Source organism: Microtus pennsylvanicus, chromosome 9 (assembly GCF_037038515.1).
Source record: "Microtus pennsylvanicus isolate mMicPen1 chromosome 9, mMicPen1.hap1, whole genome shotgun sequence".
Taxonomy (NCBI): domain Eukaryota; kingdom Metazoa; phylum Chordata; class Mammalia; order Rodentia; family Cricetidae; genus Microtus; species Microtus pennsylvanicus.
Window position 1 is genome coordinate 80,914,345 of NC_134587.1, and position 17,554 is coordinate 80,931,898.

Here is a 17,554-nt window from a genome sequence, read left to right on the forward strand (position 1 = left end):
GGTCAGCGTCCCCTTGTATCAATTCACTAAATGTCACTAAGGACAGTTTGCATAGAGAATCTGTGATCAAATGTGGAAGGCCTATGCTGGTGCCTTTTATTGCTTAGCACATTTACTCTACCAGTTTCTTCACGGTCGCTATGTCCCATAGACCTGGAATTCCTCTCTGAGAACTGTGGATACACGGAAACTGCTAACAGAAGTTGTGTGCATCACCAGTCTGGAGCAAAACCCGCACTATTCCCCATGCTTTCTCTGAAAAGTATGCTTTAAAAAAGAATGCTTAGAAACTCGATTAAATTTATGTAGCGCATCACGTGAGCAGTCATGTGACTAACGCTATTAGTAGTTGAGTCAAGAGCCCTTCACCACAATATAAAGCTGAAAAGGGTAGCACTTCCTAGTAAACCATAAAAATATACAATAATCAATTCTAGGCCAATGTTCTGCTTCGTTTCGTGCTAAAATCAAAAGTTTCACATTGTAACTTTAACGTTGTCAGAGATTCCTAAAGTAAACAAAATAGCATGGAATAAGAAAGCTTGATTGTGTAACTTCTGCTTTTGCTGGCTAGGAGATAGCAAGTATCATTTTCTCACAAACCCACCTCCAAACAACCATGACTGCCTGCCTAGTCACAAGTCTGGAGTCTCCCAAGTTTTGGTTTCATCAGAGGAAGTGGTACTATTTGACCAACGCTCCTGGTTTATTATCATCATCTACAATAATTACTTTTATGTTCCCAATTCTCAGTAAAAAGGCACAAAGTCCTGCTTACAAGAACCTTCAGAAATGACCCTGAGATTGGGTTCTGCCAAGGAACAGGGGCCTTTTCCCCCCTGCCAAGCTCTGCCTTTCAGACCTACACCCACCCGAACTAGCGGGCTGGCGCAGAACCACGTGTGCGCGCGCCCTGGCCCCGGCCACACAGAGGCGCGGAGCCGGACACCGCCTTCCTCCAGCTCTGGCGCGCGGCCGCGACTAGCGCTCCCGGCGGGGGTCGCGAGCACGAGGGAGGGGAGGGGAGGGGAGGGGAGGGGCGGCCCCGCCCCTCGCCCCGCCTCCCCGCCCCTACTCAGTGGGGCGCCCACGTGCCCAGCCCGCCTTGTGCAGCGCGGCGGCGGGAGCTTCTGTCTGAGCGGACCTGGAAGGTGGCGGCGGTTCGTCTAGCCCTCTCCCGCTTGGGATCCCCAGCGCACTGCAGCCGCTTGCTCGCCGGTCCCCGTCCCCGTCCCGGTCCCCGTCGCGCGACCGGAGCGCTGCCCCAGTAAGTTGCAGAGAGTGCGCCGGGGCCAGAGGGGAAGCGGTGGGGCGCGGGCGTCCAGGCCGAGTCCAGCTGCGCGCAGCTGCCCGGAGGAGAGGCCGCGCTCCGGAGACTGGGGAGCTGAGCGTCCGGGGTACAGCGGGCAGGGGCTGCAGCCTCGGACCCTCGTCCTCCGGGCTGCATCCTGGGCTGCCACCCTCCTCTTCTTGTCGGCCTCCGGTGCCGCTGGCTGACTCGCACTCGAGGCGGGCATGATCCACGGCGGCCACGCGGGTCGTAGAACTTGGGATAGGGCTCGACACTGTGGCTCCGCTAATGTCCACAGTAAGTTTAGGTCCTGGAGACCCTCAGTATCTCTCTCCAGGAGGGCAGCCTGCCTCCACACCCTGTACACGGAGTGGTCCCCCGAAGTCTCCTTTCACTCTCTTGGGAATCTTGGTTTAAATTTGGAACAAGGCTTGGATCGCTAGAAGTCTTTTCCCATCCTGCTCTGGATCTGGTACGACAGGTAAAATGACCCACTTGGGCGTGGGGGAGTTTGTATCGCTGACTTAAAGTAAATGGGTGCAGCATTAAGCGCTTGAGTTGTTCTGTGCCTCTTAATCCCGTTTCACGAAGCCTTCAAGCCTTGATTACCTTAAGACCATCGCTCCAGGTTGTAGGTTCGACTAGTCTATTCCACCTTCTCTTGCCGCATACATGCAGTACGTGGCGTCAGGTAACCCTGTAGTTACTTCAAAGAAATAGGCTCAACAAGAGTCGAACGGCCACAGGTGGCTCTCAAAGTGGAAGCTGTCTACATGCCAGAAGTCAAAGAGTTAAACCGATTCAAACCCTAAACTCTGTAAAACTGCCTTCAAAAATCTTAGGTCACGACTCCTTTGGGACTGAAGAATTCTATCCATGTGGATCAGTTCTTTGCGAGAATGGAACTATCAGAATCTAGGGCTTGGGCCGTGTAGTTAAGTATGTCTGGCCTCTAACGTCATTCTTTTAAGACTTGGTTTTCTTTTCCACCTCCATATTAATATTTATCTTCACAGTAAAGCGAAACATTTTATTTGTTGTCTCTGGCTAGGGACGGTGCAGGTGAAGAATACCCTATTGTTATATATGCTTTTTGTGTTGTTCGATCTTTTTTTTTTCTGATCACACCAAAGTAGCATGAAGAAATGAATGATACATCGGCTCAGAAAAACATTTTTCCCCTTGCTTTATGCTAAAGAGTTGCTAGCTGGCGACTGTCCAGGAGTGAATCTTGGAGGCAGCATTACATGTGTTTGCATTTTTCCGGCTTTCTCCTTTGCTCGCCACTCTCCTTCCCTCTGTCTCTTGATGAGTGAATGTCATTTCCCTTAAGGCATTTTAATCTTCTGGGATGTGTCACGAACTTGAAGATCAATCATACTAGAGCATCTTGGTACCTGCAGAGATTCAGTTTGCAGAATTCTGAGCTTCACTTTGTCGGCAAAGCCCTGATTCCAGTCTCCAGTTTTTGTCGCTAGGCTTAGAGTTAATAGCCTGGAAAGAGGAATGACAGGGAGGAGAGCAATATGGTAGCTGTGGACATTTTGAAAGTCTGAGAATTTGGCCTGGCGCTGGTGGTGCACGCCTTTAATCCCAGCACTCAGGAGGCAGAGGTAGGGGGATCTCTGTGAGTTCGAAGCCAGTCTGGTCTACTAGAGCTAGTTCCAGGACAGGCTCCAAAGCTACAGAGAAACATTGTCTCAAAAAAGAAAGAAAGAGAATCTGAGAATTTGTTGAGCTTTTTTTTTGTTTATTTTTTTAATTTAGTTTAATTTTTTTGTTTTTGTTCCATATTTCCAAGTCTCTGGGCCCCTTGAGCCCTCGTATCTGGAAAGTTTTGAAGCTGGGGTTTCCTCGCTGCCAGTCACTCACCTTTGCAGAGCCATTTGCCCCCTCTCCCTTTTAGGTGACTCAGTGCCCGCCTTTTGTGTTCTTCTATCTTTTAGTTTACGTCAGTGTTATTTCTTCTGCCTCTCTTAGCCAGAGACCCTACTGGTAAGTGGCTATTTCTCCTTTTTCCAAATGTTCTTCCCTTAAGGTTTTCTCTGGTAACGTGTCTAACAGACTTCATGTTGCTCTTTTTTGTTACATTTGTTGGCTCCTGTTGGTGTGTGGAGGCAGTGAAGGTGGTGGGGAATGGGGGAGTTCAGAGCCATCTCCTTGTTTTATCTCAGTGCCTTGCAGGGACAGCTTTCAGGACAGAATCTGGAAAATACCCTCATGCTGCTGTTTGCTTCATTTTCTCCCAGATATAGTAGAAACATGATCTTGAAGTCTGGTTTCTTAAGAGAGGACTTTGTGGTGCCAAATATTTAGAAGAAAAGGAAAATTTTCAGTTGAATGTGTTTCTAAGCTTTCGTGTTCGACACTGTGTGCCAAAGGAATGCTTCACAGCTGGGTGGTGGTGGCGGCCTTGCTGGCGCAGGCTTCTAATCCCAGCACTCACTCAGGAAGCAGAGGCAGGTAGATCTCTGTGAGTTCAAGGCCAACCTGGTTTACAAGAGCTAGTTCCAGTACAGGCTCCAAAGTTACAGAGAAACCCTGTCTCAAAAAACCAAAAGAAAAAAAAAAGGAAGGCTTCTCCATGCAACTGAAAAGCCGAGGGAGCTGACCTTACATTATACCTGTCTAAACACCTTAGCAAATTTAAATGTTTAGCTTCTACTGAACCTTTAGGAAAATATCCAGAACTCTATCGATAAAACCTTGAGCAATAATAAAAATCCATGAAACGCTTCCTCGTGGTTTTCTATTTCAAAAATTTGTTCTTCTGTTCCCTCACCTGGTATGACCTAACATGTGTTCAGAGTGTCTTTATCGTAAAATAAATAGGAATGGTTCCAACAACTTGAGAAAACGCGTCGTCTGTCTCCTAATGCTTTCATGCCTTCACTCAAAGTTTCTTGGGTTCCTACAGTACACTAGGCATGTATTGAGTGACCCAAAACTAGTTACTGCCTACTAGTTAGGTAAATAGTGGTGGGATTCTGTAATCACTTTTGCATTTGGGAAACTCTTGGTGGACTTTAAAAAATAGTTTATTGTTGTTAACTGTATAAAAATAACAAATCTCAGCACATTGGCTTCAGCGTTGTGCTGCATTGTGACATAGGACGATGGTGTTGCCGTTTCGTTATCAAAAGCATGTATGCTGGGTATACAAATCTATGTTGATCTGCTCATACATCCTTTTGCCTGCTTTTCTGGCCCTTGACTTAGAAGTGGTAGCTATAGCTGCGGAAATGAGAGTGCTACTTTGTAAGAACCAAAGCCAGCGAGACTTCGTTTCCAGCAGGCAACAGCTAATCCAGACAATCCCAGCTCCGTCTATTTGTTTTTCTTGTCTAACTCAGTAAGCGTAACTGCTTTGTGCTATGGTGTGGGGGCAGGCAGCATACTATGCTTTTTGTGTGCTTGTGGACACTTGTAGATACTTGTAGATGATAGGTGTCAATTTCTGAAGACATCCCCTGCCCTTATGGCAGCATTCTGACTGGTAAGTATGGTTAGTATCAATTTAAAAAACTATCTGAGATAGTGTGGCTTTTGTTTAACAGACTGGATTTTAATGTGTGAGTCTTGTGTCTTCTCCGTTCTTATTGCAGCTTTCAGTTTGGATCTCCATCCTTCTAGAGAGCTGTGGCTCCTCACAGTACTAGGTGTGGATGTGGATACAATATCTTGTCGGAAACCTTGGGTTTTCTTAACGAAGGGTTTGATTCACCTGAAGCTGGCTCTTCTCGATAAAGGCTGTTGTGTGCTCTCTTTTGTGCTTTATGCTTATCTGCCTGTAAAGGAGCAAAGATAGGAGTGAAATATGTGCAATGAGCCTAAGAATGCAAAGCAGGCCTGCACGTGCTAGCTGGGTAGGAAGGCACTGCGTATGCTATCTCCTCTCTTCAGAGCTGACCCTGAGCAGAGACCCCGCAACACAGAAGGAAAGAACGGCCCGTGACCTTTCCTGCAAGAATCAATTTCATTAAAAAAAAAAAAAAAACAAAACTTAGGGGCTGGAGAGATGGCTCAGCGGTTAAGAGCATTGCCTGCTCTTCCAAAGGTCCTGAGTTCAATTTCCAGCAACCACATGGTGGCTCACAACCATCTGGAATGAGGTCTGGTGCCCTCTTCTGGCCTGCAGGCATACAAGCAGACAGAATACTGTATAAATAAATAAATAAATATTTAAAAAAATATAAAAAAAGAACTTATTAAACAATTCATACTAAGGAATGTTTATGGCCCCTGTTGGTTCTTGCTGGCTGTTCCTCTTCTTTCCTGAACTCATGCTGACTTTGAGACTCCAATTGTCATTCCATGTCTAATACAGTGCTTCTCAGCACTTCTCTTGGAGATGCCTTTCCAGTGGCCCCTGCCACCCAGGGGTGCAGAGCAATATCAGAGTTAAGACGCTCACTTTAGTTTAGTCCTTTGCTGGGTGGGAGGGATGTTAGTTCATATTTAAGAGAACTGGCTTTGTTGTTCTTAAAAACAGGCATTTTCTTTTATGACGTCTGGTAATAAAGTCTTAAAACTCACTTGTTATTAATTTTTCTTTTCGTGGGCAAAAAAATGGTGTTTGAGCTGCTACCTTGATCGTAATAGGGAGATAACTGTGAGGATTTCTTGCTTTAGCTGTGATATCTACTGGTGTCAGCTTGGCAGTGATGATGGTGCTGCTCACTGGCAGAATTAATGGCTATTTTATATTGAACCAAAAGAAAAAATTAGAGTGTCTCTCCAATTTCAGCAGCATTTATTTAATATGAATTTGGAGCAGATTTTCTAAATGCAGTATAATTTTAAAAAAAAATAAGAAATAAACTTAAGATGTGTTGCCCACTGCGTGTGGCGCCTCTGGTTCTTTCCCTGCCTGCAGTTCCTGCTGTACAGTTTGTAAAAGGTGTGCATTCCCTGCAATCAGCTTCATATGCTTCCGAAGTTAGCATGTCAAATGTTGTTATCTAGTCTACATAAAACTTGCGCTATTTAATAATGATACAGTAAGCCAGATGACTGAGTGTCGTTTCCTAAATCAGGGCCCCCTTAGATTAAAGCTTTGCAACTTCGATCCCAAGAGTATCCTATGTGACAGTCTGTGTGGAGTTTTCCATAGGTGTAGTTCACGGAATGCTTGTAATTTGCCCTAGCAGTTGTTCTGATTTAAAAAATAAAATAAAATAAACTTCAGAGCTGACCTTGGTGGAGCACCTTCATTTCCCAGCCCAGCAGGGGAAAGGCAGAATCAGGAAAATCCAGTGAAAAACTCATCCTGATAGTTTGTATCAACTTGCACATGAATTCCCCTGGGAAGAATGTGTTTCTGAAACTCCAGGTTGCCCTGTGCAGCAATGTTGCCTGCTTTATGGGCCTACTTTCCACACAAGGAACATTTGTTCGGGGGAAGAAAGAAGAACCTGTGGCCACAGCAACTCCTCTGCACAGCAGTGACTTGTGACATATCTGATGGAACTTAGAGATATTTTGTGATAAGTTTTTATCCAGCCATCCCACACAGTTCCCTTTTCCGTAGAAAATAATGCCCCTTCCTGGCCATCTTGTTTGAGATTTCTGAACATACGGGGTCTCTACTTTGATTCAATAGACAGCTAGAGTTTCTACAAATTGGGATAAGAATCCCACAATACAGAAGCCATTCTTGATGCCTTGGGAAGGAATCTGAAGAGATTCTATTGAGTCTGCATGGGGCAGTTTTGATCATGCGTTCTGTCTCCTTGCCAATTTAAGATGATCTACAGGTTCTGAGGGGGTCAAGTCATAGCAGATGGGGACTCACTGTAAGATCAACTGGTAGAAAGATGATGAGGTTTCTCTGTCCCCTGTAGTTGATGTGGTCGTCAAAGCAGACAAGATTATACAGAGCAGCCTGGGGTTTAGAAATGGGCTTTTCCAGGGGGACTCACACCCAGCTGGATACAGCTATCAGAAAGAGTTTTCATAGCATAAGGACGACTGGCCTCTTTGTGGCGTGTTGAAAGTGTTATGGCTCTCTGGACTCTCCGTCTTTATGGTCTTTTCTCCAAATTCTCAGATTCACATATTTCAGTATCATTCCGGTTCAAGAAGTGAATTTGGTTCAACTTTAGCAACATATAGTCTTGTTTGAATGTTTGTCATTACACCCATCAGCAGGTCCACCAAGAGTGGGTAAGAAGGATACATAATGTTGGAACATCTTTAAAATGACATTGAGATCCATCTTCCTGGTGCACTGTACATTTGATGTAGAAATTGTGGAAATCGCTGGACTTTCGTAAACTTGTTGAATCAAAGCCTAACTAAATGCTAGTAGCCGGGAAGGCATGCGTGGCTGGAGTGAGTGACCAGTTTGTAGCGGTCCCTCGTCACATTTGCTTAATAAATCATGTGCTGAACCAATGGCAGCGAGCCCAGAGGGGGATATTTACAGTCAGTTTCTCTGCTGAAGTCCATCTTTTGCAGTTTGTGTGGTTGGGATTTGTAATATTTGGTTAGGGGGGTGGAAGAGAGAAAGAAAAGGCCCTCTGATGTACTGCAGTTGTGACCCAGAGCTCACGTAGGGGGAACGAGTCTTGTATGGATGCTATTCATCAAGAAAAGAGCACCGAGTACATTTGCATGCCACTGAGGAACAGTAGTGGGTGTTGATACAATTTGTAGTACTCGCTGTGTAAACACATCCTAGGCTGGTGCCACGTTAAACTCCTGAAACTGAACAATTCACCTGCAAAAAGAGTCCTATCCTCAGAGGATTTGTGCATGAGTAAGGCTTATCTGCCCCAGGTGCAGTTGGTTTTATCACATAATGATTGTAGTAGTTAGTTTTGTATCCCAAAGTCTCCAGTGGCCTTAAAACTATCTTGTGAGAAGTGTCTGCAGCTTCCCGGTGTTCATTTCTAGCATCTTTCCCCATGGGCAGTTACTGAGTTCCTGGCACTGATTTCTGTCCCAAGCACAGCACTGAACAAATGTGGGGAGAAAGAAAGCACCCGAGAATGACATTTTAGAATGTTCTGTAAGCTCAGAAATCAAGGTCTTGAAAGATAGAACGTCAAAAATTGGGACAGTAGATCCATTGCAGAACCTAAGAATTTAGGTGGAAGTACCGATTCGTTTCGGGTGATCTTGCTTTTGTGAAAGAAAAATATAAATTGCTAAAATGCACATTTCATGTGGAATTTTGCAGGCGGGAATCAAATTACAATACCCACTTAAAAGTTTTTAGATTCTAAAATTTTCTTAGAACCTAACATGCATGCATATTTTAGCACAGTGGAATTTTGAGGATGTGAACAGTTTTAATAAATGGCATACTTTACAAGAAAATGAAATATATATGGTTAATCTGGGGGAAAAGAGACATTTTAAGTATGAGTGCTAAACCATTAAAGTCAGTAAGAGTTAAGCTTAATAAATAGCACTTTTGAACAAGGGCTATTTGTAAGTGCTTTTGTGTTAGCTCAAAATAAAAGAAGAAAGCTGTGTGGGTTTTTGCCTTTCAGATTATCCTAGGTAACATCTGGTTTGCACTTAGTTCAGTGACCCAAACAGAAAAAGAGCAGACTTTGCATAAAATTTCTGTTGATAGTGCATGTTAGCCTGGCTGAGATGGATCACATGAACTTTGTGCATAACGAACAGCATATTTACATTGTTTGGATCTTTTATCTTTCCTGCCACAGATTACCAGAGAGATAGGAAGAGCAAACAGCCCAGCACTGTCACCTTAAAAGTTATCTTTGTAAAGTATTTAAAATAGTCTTCAATTTTTCTGCCTCTAGGTATTTTCCGTGCCTTCTCTACTGCTATTTCACTGAACTACCAGAAGCTGTCTTAAATTACTCTGTGTAGAGATTTTCAATTTTAAGGCTGGATGTGATGGTGTGTGCCTATAGAATCTCAGTGTTTGGGAAGTGGAGACAGGAAAGTCAGGAGTTCAAGATCAGCCGCAACTGCAGGAGATCTTGTCTCAATTCCCCCCTCTCTTAAGTTTAAAATTGCTTAGTGTACTTAACCATTTTGCCCATCTGTGGACTGCCAGCACCAGCCTTTCATAGTGTTTAGCTTTCATGGTGTGCGGTGGGGAAGGCCACAGAGGGTGGAGGTACGTGAAGGCAGAATAAGAAATATTCCCAAAGTGGAGGCTGTGGTGGCATGGTCCTGGGATACCAGCGTTAAAGAGGCTGATGCAGGAGGATTTTGAACCCAAGGCCAGCCTAGGCTACATAGCAAGCTTTTTGTCTCCCCAAAACAAAAATGATGTCCCTGAAGTGGAATAGCTCTCCTGGAGGGGAGTGTGGAAACTAGCTGTCGTCTTTGGTATTAAGAGTTGTACCACTTTTGAATTTATATTCTAAGAATGAGCCTTTATTACATGACACAGAATCTTAATGTATTTTGTGTCAGGTCCAGAGATAAGGAAGGTTGAATTAACTATGATTCCACTTCTCATTTGTTTGCTTGAATCAGTATTTAGTTTCTTTTCCAGAGTTGGTGGCAAAGTTATTTCATTGAATTAAGTATAAGGGAGGAACAAAAAGAATGCAAAAACTGCCATTTGTTTCTTTTTGTCCAGTATGTATAGAATAATTCATTAAGAAGTCCCACCTGCAGTAATTAATTACTGGACTGAGATTCAAATGTCTTTTAGTTTTTGGTTTTGTTTTCATCTTTGAGACAAGGTTTCTCTGTGTAGCCCTGGCTATCCTAGAACTCACTCCATAGACCAGGCTAGCCTCAAACTCACATAGCTCTACCTGCCCTGCCTCCTGAGTGCCGGAATTAAAGTTGTGCACCATCACTGCCTGCTAGATTTGCGCACCCTCAAAGATGAAATATTCAGTATTGCGCGTTAGCGGTAGTGAATTATGAGATTGCTGGCTCAGAAGCGGTCTATTACACCCATGTCAAGCAGAGTCGTGCCTGGCTCCTCTGCAGGGGTGTGCATACTGTAAGTGTGAGCTGGCTGTGGGATGTGGGCAGATGTGTTTGAAAGACAGTCACGTTTCTAAAAGATAATGGACGGTTGAGGATGTCTGCATCTGTAGGGAAAAGTCAATGTTTTAATGCCCACCACTGCAGTGGTGGTTTTCTCCGCTTCTTTTCTCTACTGCCTGGGAGGACAGGGGAAGTTAGAACTTCAGAAGTGTGTTTAAGTTCCCACTCTGAAGGAGCAAGTGATCTGTCCTTTCCTGTCTGTTATTCCGTAAGATTTCCCCTCTCTGCTGTGATCTTTCTGAACACTTGGTGCTTGATGCCACCTCTGCATTACAGGCCCTGGCATACAGCGGGGGCATTCCTGGTGGCTTATGACTGTGGACGGCTGACATCAGGCCCCAGGTGGTTCCCTTATTCCCCCTCCTCCTCCTTCAGAATTAAATGAGTAGCCTAGCTAACCTGAAGCCTAATGGCCACTAGTATCTGACATGTTAGGGCTGAACCCTCTCTGAGTGTCCCCGTCAATAATACTCTGTTATCCTTGGTCTGGAGATGGTGTTTTCTGTGCTCCTGTGGCACTAGGGAATCTGCCGGTATGTAAGGGTCCCATCCTCATCACCTACTCCTCCTTCCTCCCTCTGTTTTCTCTCCACTGCTTTCCCTCCGTCCTGACTGTAGATGCTACCCCTGGAGTCCCAGACAGCCTTTTTAAGAGTGTAATAGTGAATAAAACTGAACATGGGAGGAAGGTACATTAGCCCTTTAGACAGTTGTTGTCTCCATCAATTTATGCCATCGTGTTAACTTGTAAGGCAGATCTCTAGTTCCTCTGGAGAGGGTTAGTGATGGGGCTTCCGGACTCCCTCTTGGCTCTCAGTGTGGGTGGTTGCATCTGTGATCTGAACACATTGTGCTTGAGTAACAGTTACCAGACATTGAACTTTCCCCCTGCTACTGTATTTGTTATTGTTGCAGTTGTTTACAGACTACCAAGGACTCACTGGCTTACCCTCCTGTTTTGGGTACTCTGTCTCTTTAGAGAAGCGCTGTGTCTGGTGAATAGTTCATACCATTTGCATCTACTGGCAGGTTATGTCTTCGGGCAGGTTTTTCAAGGACAGCAATCACTTCATAAAGACCCACTGACCCAAAACATCAGACCTACTTACTGGGGAGGGGGTAGGGAAGCTCATCCCAGCTTAGACTCTTGAAAGCTCAGATTAGCGGGAGAACTCATACTGGACAGTGAAGCCCGTGTTCTTTCTGAAAGCTGCCCGATGCCAGGCCATGGTGTGCACACCTGTTACCTCCACAAAATAATCTGCTCCCCTTAGAGGAAATGACCTCATTTAAGAGTCTTTGGCTGGTTGGCTTAAAGGTAAATCAAACATTTTAGAAAGTAAGTGTGTGTGTGTGTGTACGTGTGTGTTGGCTTTTAATTTTGTGATACTACAATTTTAGGCAAACAACATAAAATCTTCTATCTGAAGCTTTTTTTAAATATCCAATTCAGTACCATTAAGTACATTCATATTGGTGTTCGACAGCTTTCCAGTGCTTTTGAATCCTGAATAAAAAAAAAAGAAAGAAACTGTACCGATTAAACGGCCCCTGGGGTGGGGTGGCAACCACTGTCTTATTTTCTGTCTTGATGAGTGTGTAATAAAAGTATTACTTGTCCTTTTGTGACTGGCTTATTTTATTAGCAGAGTGTCCTAAAGGCTTATTCATGCTTTACTGTGTGTCGGAATTTGTTTCCTGTGTTATATGTGTGTCTCTGTGTGTGTGCGCGTGCACGCGCGTGAGCATGTGTGTGTGTGTGTCCTTACATCTGTGCATGTTCATGTGGAAGCCAGCTGTCATTCCTTAGGCTGTCCGCTTTGTTTCTGAGAGTCTCTGACTGGCCTGAAGCTCACTATGTAAGTGAAGCCAGGAAGCCCTGGGAATCCACCTGTCTTTGCCTCGCCAAAACCATAATTACATGTGTGTGCTAGCGCACCACTTTTTAACATGGTCTTGGGATCAAACTCAAATCCTTAAACTTTCAAGGCAGCACGGTATCAACTGAGCTCCCAGAATTTGTTTCCTTTTTATAGCTGAGTATTATTATTTCATGATATTGATACTCCACATTCTATTTTCCCTTTTTTATTTTTTATTGTTTTTATTGAGCTATCTATTATTTCTGCTCCCCTCTGTTCCTCTCTCCTCCCCTTCTACTCTCTCCCATGGTCCCCACCCCCTATTTACTCAGGAGATCTTGTCCTCTTCTGCTTCCCTTATTTACCCTCTTACACATCCGTCAACATCAGGGGCTCTTCCATTTGTGAACACTGCTTCCATGAGCACAGACGTGTAATTATTTCCCGGAGACCCCAGGAAATAAAACTGCCGCATCATGTGGTGATTCTGCTTTTTGATTTTTCTTTTGGTTTGCAGCACTGGTTTCCAGAGAGGCAGTGCCATTTCCCATTTCCGCCAACAGCACGTCGTCTCTCGTTCTCATCTAATCTCTGGAAGGCATTTTGTAGTTACAAATTTGCTCTACTGTCTCAAAAGCAAAACAAAGCAAGCCTTTCACTTCTGTTCATACACACAGATTCAAAATCTTACTGGCTGTTTTTCCAAGATTTAAAAGGTTTAAAAGATATCTTGTTCGTATAATAGTGAACACCAGGACATGGGAGACGCCTAGGATTGCTTCATACAGATTGAATTTAAATATTAAACATTCACAATAATGTTGGTTTCTCTCTACATGAGTGTGTTCATTTCTTGAAGGATTGCTTGGCAGCAACAGCACCTCACACATCTGTGATCACAGAGTCTACTTCCAATTTAGCCAGAAAGGAACATAAATGAATGAAATCCTTATGCAGTATAGTAAGAAATTTGTGGAACTAGGGTGAACCAGAGACCAATCAACCTAGAAAATACTCTGTGTCCTACAACATACATTTCACCCTGGGAGCAGTGACTGATAAATAGTTGTAAAGAAATCAGTGCTTCTAAGTCTGATGATCCAAGACTGTAAGTCTAGCAAATGGAAAGGGTGGGCAGGAGGATCTGCCTGGGCAAGTTAGTAAAATCCTGTCTCAAGATAAGATGTGCAAACTAGGATATAACTCAGTGAGTTGTCTAACATGCACAGAGACCTGGGTTGATCCCCAGCACTTCATAAAACCAGGGCAAGAAGCTGAAGCAGGAGGGTTACCCATCCAGACCAAGCTGGGATACCTAGTAAGATTGTCTGGAAAGAAAACAACAAGCACAAAACCAAGAATTTGTTTAGATGGTAGCCCAGTGTCAAATGCTACATGGACCAGACCAAGTGAATAAACAAGAGAGCATTTTCTTCTAGTCTCTGGAGAAATGATTTCCTATCTTATGGTGGGCACACTGGCAGAACCATGCGCCAATACCTGCTCTTTTGGATTAAATACAACTACAGGGATAGAGGGGAAAAGGGAGTGAAAGGGAAATTACAGGTAAACAGTTGACCCAAATAGGTTATTGCATCAGTTGAACCTTTAAACTTAAAAAAGGTTTACCAAATCAATATTTACTTGATCTAAGTGTTATGCTGTGGTAATGACCCTTGGCCTTTTCCGGAGTCGTCAGTGATGAGAGCATGGCTGTTGTTTTTTTTTAAATTCTCTAGTCCCTGTGGTCTTACTGGACACAGGGATGGGGCTGATGAGTGGGTGTGAGGTCTGGTGCAGTATGTACTTTAGAGTAGGACCCTATCAGCTTGGATGTATGCAGAGACCCAGGGGCTGAGCCTTGCTTTATCCAGCCACTGAACTGCCCTTACATTTCAGCAACTGCCATAGCCAATGCCCTACAGAATCTCGTGTCCTGTGATCACACGACATCCCTGCCTGTTGTCACCCAACTCCTGCATTCTCTCATTGATTTGTAAGTAAGGACATGGTCTCCAGACTTAGACACCTGGCCTATCTCAATCACACTGTATTGGAATATTTCATAAGGACCTAAAAAGATGGGGCTAGAGGAAGGTATCCATTCTGGAAAATTTTGAGTTCCTGCTACATGCCAATACCCAAAGTCCCTTCTTTCTTGTAGCTTACATTCTACGGGTCTTTATACTGTGCCTCTCAGGTTCTGCCACATTGCTTTGTCCTCCAGGGTTGGACACAACTGAGGTAGCAAGGAAATGAAGAAAAGATACACACACACACGGAAATCACACAGTCAAATGGAACAGGCTCTTTCGGAAAAACCCCCGCACCCTGGAAACTCAGCATGTTTATTAGGTAGAGTTGAACAGAGAGGCGGAGTATTGCATATAGACAAGCCAGGAGGCAAGATTATTACATACAGACAAGGAGGCAGTGTTTGTGATACACAGCAGGATCTAGGGGACTGGTGTAGCTAATCTCTGTGGGAGTAGTCTCTGCAGTGGGCTAGTCCTCAGGTGGTAAACATCCCGAGGAAGGAAACTCAGGTGGACATTGCTGCTTTTACTACCAACACTCTCACTGTCTCCAGAGGAAGGCTTTGCCGACCTTTGAGCCTGAAGCTAATGGAATTCTTGACACAGTTGTGCGGATATCAACACCATACATTCCCTCAGGACTGCTTCCTCTCTCTCTGCACCCATCGACAGCGGTTGAGAAGTAGAGGTGACGATTCTATGGGAAAATGTCAAATAATGCGTGAAACATATCAGATGCCGCTACCCTTTTCCCCCATTTTGATCCCGTCAAACACATTCCTTCCGTGGATTAAGACAAAAATTAAATTACCCTAGTTTATTTCCAGGCATGAGACAAAGTCTCAGAAAACCCTTTGACCATAGGAGGGTGCAGTTCCTGATGTGACCAGTAGTCACTTTAAATAAAATCTGAACAAAATGAAATATAAGTGATGTGACCTGGAGGGCCAAGATATTTGCTCTGAGATAGTTTTGAATTCAGAAATATGTGAAGACTTGAGACTATTAGATATTTCAGAAGGTAGATTGGGAATGCGATGGCTAAACTATTAACTGTATACAGTTTTTCAGGAAGTACAATACAGTTGCACAAAAACCAGCAGGTTCTTTTCTGCAAAGAGCCTCATATTAAATCATGGAAGGATTTTACAGCCAGAAGAAATAGGATTTTAATGTATGGCAGCATTCTCGACATGATGCTTTTCTAAATATTTTTCTTTATCTTTAAAGGTTGATTTTCTACCTTGCTTGCCTGATAATTATCGCATTTCCTTTCTTTGGTCAGTCGTGGCTTTGAGCATTTTGACATTGAAAGGTTAAAATCTCATGCCGATGAAGTTTTAAAATTCCGACGCTTTTTCAGATATATTTTCAGTAGTGTCTCGATGACCTTCAAACGTCCTTTTATCAGCTGAGCATTAGGTGGGCTGCCAAGAGTCTGGGCCCAGGAAGAAAGAAGTCTGCACTTGCTGGTTCTTTCTAGGTTATTTGGGGCAGAGCAAAGAGCAGAGGCTTACCAGCTGTAAGACCTCGAGACCAGATGTCTGGTTTTGAGCACATTGTTTGATGGTGCCGAGCTTGAGTTTTATCATCTACAGGTGAGTTGACATGCTGAGAACTCAGTAACACACACGCAGGTCAGGAGCCTTAATGGTCAGGAGGAGTAATGAAGAACCTTCTCCACCTTTTCCAGTCTCATATGCCAGAGTCTGGCATAAGACAGCCTTGCTGAAAAGTAAAATCCTCTTTGAATTACCCTTTTCTCCCCATATAAGAATCTCAGATATGTATTCTTTTATTTTTCTTTTCTTTCTCTCCCCTGCCTCACCCCCAAGTATCGGAGCTAAGGAAAACACTGTATCAGGTGCCACCGTGGACTTGGAGTTTCTCTGCTGCTGCTATACTGAGCTGGATGATGTAACCATTAGCTAACATTGGCCTCTCACCAAGCTCTGGCGACAAGGTTCTTCCCTGAAGGCATGCTCTGGGTAGTATTTCGTCTCAGTTTAGAAGGCGTACGTCATAAGAGGACTATTTATCCGCAGAGAACTGCCTGTGCTTTGCCTTCTGGGCTGTGGGAATTAGCACTTTGGCCATCCTGAGCCCTCCGCGTTTCCTCAAGCTAGTGCCCGTCCTGGGAGACATAGAAGTTCAGACTGCAAGTTTGCCTCTTGAGATGGTGCAGGGTACCCCAAGACTTCACCCACTGCAGCAAAATACAAGGGTTGCAAGAAAGGGGGGGACGGGAGAGGTTGTATTCGCTGTTGGTTCCCCTGTATTGTTTCTAAAATGCTGATGCACATTAGAGCCTATTGCGGGCAGTCAGACAGAGTGGGTTCTGTGTCCTAACTTGTGTATCTGGTTTGCTCAAGGTGCTAAAACAAATGATCATAGATTGGGGGCTCAAACCACAGACATTCATTTTCAATTCTGGAGGTTGAGAGTTCTGGGTGTCAGGATGATGGGGCTCTGGTGGGGGCTCTTGGCTTACATATGCTTCCTCCTCTCTGTGTTTCCATGGTGGAGGGAGAGTGTCAGCTCCAGGACTTACTAAAGACACACTTGCATTATGAGGGATGGGAGAAATTCATTCACATGCCTCATTTAGCCCTCATTACCCCCAAACACCATCACACTGCATTATAAAATTCAGGTGAATTTTGAGGATGCAGTCCATCAATAACACTTAGGTGGAACTTATCTCCCTGGGCTTTGGTTTTGTCAACAATATGATAGCAACTACAGTATAGAGTAGTTTTCGTATTGTCCTTAGGGTCACCAAGGTCAGTGCTTCTTGATGAAGGTTGTTTGCATGGGCACACTAATGCGTTGGTCTGTATTTATAAACCTGTCTTCTGCTATGAATCTCTTAGAACTCTCTTAGGTTTTAAAGCAATGGCTAAGTTCTTTTTTTTTTAATATTTATTTATTTATTTATTATGTATACAATATTCTGTCTGTGTGTATGTCTGCAAGCCAGAAGAGGGTGCCAGATCTCATTACAGATGGTTGTGAGCCACCATGTGGTTGCTGGGAATTGAACTCAGAACCTTTGGAAGAGCAGGCAATGCTCTTAACCGCTGAGCCATCTCTCCAGCCCATGGCTAAGTTCTTTGTAGCCTTATCAAAGTCTCTCTTCAGTGTTCCTGCCCCGTCCCCCGAGCTCCGTCCATCTAGGTCAGCCTTCACCCAGGGTGTGTGCTTGCTGACACCATCCCTGCCGTGAACTTTGCCTCACATCCTCCAGACTCTTTCTTTTTTAGTTTTGCTGCTCTGCCTTGTCCCACTCATTCACATAAAGATGGCACGTGTCTTAAAAATGGTGAAGAAAAGAGTTTCTTTAGTTCTTTTGAACCAGGACAGGTGGTTTC

The 17,554-nt window shown here is 44.2% G+C and overlaps 1 protein-coding gene across 3 annotated transcripts in view; it reads left to right on the top strand.

The window, feature by feature from the left end:
* The first annotated feature begins 1,091 nt into the window (after positions 1 to 1,091).
* Slc7a2 (solute carrier family 7 member 2) overlaps positions 1,092 to 17,554 on the top strand; it is a 59,020-nt gene continuing 42,557 nt past the window's right edge. For all 3 annotated transcript variants that reach the window (XR_012911861.1, XM_075986571.1, XM_075986573.1), the window contains exon 1: positions 1,092 to 1,267. The gene's annotated coding sequence lies outside the window, so the exon portion shown is untranslated. The remainder of the gene's footprint in view (positions 1,268 to 17,554) is intronic.